The sequence below is a fragment of the Sorex fumeus genome, unplaced genomic scaffold, assembly GCF_029834395.1.
Source record: "Sorex fumeus unplaced genomic scaffold, SorFum_2.1 ptg000032l, whole genome shotgun sequence".
Taxonomy (NCBI): Eukaryota; Metazoa; Chordata; class Mammalia; order Eulipotyphla; family Soricidae; genus Sorex; species Sorex fumeus.
Genome location: NW_026606089.1, coordinates 7,511,268 through 7,514,098, shown reverse-complemented (window position 1 = coordinate 7,514,098; position 2,831 = coordinate 7,511,268). Strand labels below are relative to the sequence as shown.

At 38.5% G+C, this 2,831-nt stretch overlaps 1 pseudogene; it reads left to right on the top strand.

The window, feature by feature from the left end:
- Positions 1-1,158: 1,158 nt before the first annotated feature.
- LOC130025946 (uncharacterized) lies at positions 1,159-1,255 on the top strand (annotated as a pseudogene).
- Positions 1,256-2,831: the final 1,576 nt, after the last annotated feature.

The following is a 2,831-nucleotide window of genomic DNA, read 5'->3' as shown; positions in this document are numbered from 1 at the left end:
CTCTCAGAGTAAGAACTGGACAATAATTGTTGTTGTCTTATCAACAAAATCCAGTCTCTGTATCTTGGCCATTGATGGGATTACATGACTCCAGGGGCAGTTCGTGGTTGTAACACTTAGCTACTAGGAGATGGGGGATCTGGTTGGAGGGGGCCCAGTCTTGATCTGAGCAGCCTTGGAGATCTCATCCCCCGGTTGGGCACACCTGGGTTCCTCTGTCAGATTTGTTCATGCATGAGGCTCCTTCAAGCTTGGGGAGAGTGGTCTAACGCGTACCTATGGCTGGTTGCAGAGGTCTTCAGGTGCCGGGGCTCTGCTTGTCACGGTGAGGGAAACTCAACACACCCCCTCCAAGGGACCCCGGTGAAGAAAGCCAGGGGCGGGATCAGGAGACTGTCATTTTAGACATATTTGGAATTAATTTTAGATCAAAAAGTACACATCATTCAAACTACGTATGTGCTTAGTAATAAATTACTACACACTTGTTCAATCACCTAAGAAACCCCACTCTGCTCAGAGAACTAGATTTTTAATTATAGGTCTGTTTTGCCCGTGTGTCATGACTGAGAATCACTATCATTAGATATGAAACTCACTATATACAAAGATGCACACAGGCTGCTTTGAGTCATCTGTGTTGTTAATGTGTGTTGGCCATTAAACTTCACTGAGACCCTTTTATCTGTCCTTTACAGGAGCCTCATGAGTCTCAACTTCCGTTCAAGTTGAACGTATAATAATGTGGAATGAAATCATCAATATGCTGCTCACCTCTTCCTTCAGGAGAAAAATCCTACTTACATTCAAGGTGGTCAAAGTGCAGACAACACCATCCACCTTTTCCTGGAGATGTACACGGGACTGAGGTGAGAACAGCAAAAGGCTCTAGTTTAATGGTCTTAATGAAGGTTTCAGGGAAGGGCATTAAACAGGACTCATATAACATCTTCCAAAAGAATTATTTTGTAAAACTGATGCTTTGATTATGGTAAAAGATAATATGGTAAAAACAATATTTTTCTTTCTGGGACATTAAAGTTCTAAATCTATCAAGCTGCTTTGAAATACTTTCCTTGATTAGGAACCACTCTCTACCATAGGGTATGTAAGGACAACACTCAAAGTAATCAGAAGAGAAAAATTAACTCCTACTAGGTTTGGTTACACATATACTAAAATTGAAATGATACAGAGATTATCATGGTCCTTGCACAGAGATGACATGCAAACTTGTAAAGAGTTCCATATTTTTGTTGCAAGAAGAAATAACACGGCTACTTTAAGCTAAGGCAATCCCCACAAGTACAAAAATTATACATAAAGATAGAACAAATCCCCATAACAACAATCTCTCTCAATGTCAATGGACTAAATGTGCCAATTCAGAGGCACAGAATAGGAAGATGAATTAGAAAACTGAACCCAACATTCTGATGCCTGCAAGAAACACATCTGAGCAATCAAAGCAACTATGGGCTAAAAGTAAAAGGCTGGAAAACAAGTCTTCAAGAAAAGAACACCTCCACAAAGCTGGAGTAGCCATACTAGTATCAGACCACATGGACTTCAGGCTAAAGATTATAAGAGACAGTGAATGTCATTTCTTCATGATCATGGGATCTGTACATCAGAAAGAACTCACCCTCCTCAATGTAGATGCTCCATGACAGACCAGCAAAATACTTAAAAACAACTTCTAATAGACTTAAAAAAAAACATTGATAGCAAAACAGTACTAGGTGGAGATTTCAACACTACTTTGTCACTTCTCAATAGATCAAACAGACTAAATCTCAGCAAGGAAATACTTTATTTAAGGGAAGCAATGAACAACCGTTGGCTTAGAGAAGAAATCAAAGAGGAAATAAAAAGGTTCCAGAAACAAATGAGAATGAGGACGCGAGCTACCAGAACTTGTGGGACACAGCAAAAGCAGTGTTAAGAGGAAAGATTATAGCTCTGCCAGAATTCATCAGGAAGAAAGAAAGGGCCTACATGAATAAATTAGAGCTCAAGATTTTGGAAAATGATCAACAAAAGGAGTGCAAACTAGGCTGGAGCAAGGAAATAATACAATTTGTAGTAGAAATCAATGAGCTAGAAACCCAAAATACAATCCAGAAGACCAATAAAAGCAAAACCTGGTTCTTTGAGAAAATAAACAAGATCAATAAACCTCTGGAAGCCTCTCAAAGAAACAGAAAGAAGTCTAAGAAATCGAATCAGAAATGCAAAGGGGGGTATCCTAATAGAAAGTACAGAAATCCATAGGATCATCAGAGATTATTTTGAGAATCTTTGCAGCAGGAAATGAGAGAATCTTGAATAAATTGATAAATTAATGGATTCCAATTACCTCCCAAGGCTGAACCAGGAAGATTTGGAATACTTGAATCTATCACTACCAAGGAAATTGAAATGATGGTCAAAATATACCCCCAAACAGAATCCTTGGCCCAGATGGATTCAATAGTGAAATATTTCAATCCTTTAAAGAGGAACTGCTGCCAACATTTTTCAAGATTTTCCAGGAAATTGAAGAAACAGAAATGCTCCCAAATAGTTTCTATGAGGCAAAGATCACCCTAATACTCAAAACAGACAGAGACACCACAAAAAATGAAAATTTCAGACCTATTTCCTTGATGAATACAGATACACAGATTCTCAAGAAAATACCAGCAAAGAGAATCCAGAAACTCAACAAAAGATCACACACTATTGCCAAGTAGGTTTATCTTGGGGATGCAAGGATGGCTTAACATTCTCTAGTCAATAAGCAGAATACACCATCTCAATAAAATAAAGATAAAAGTCATATCATCATA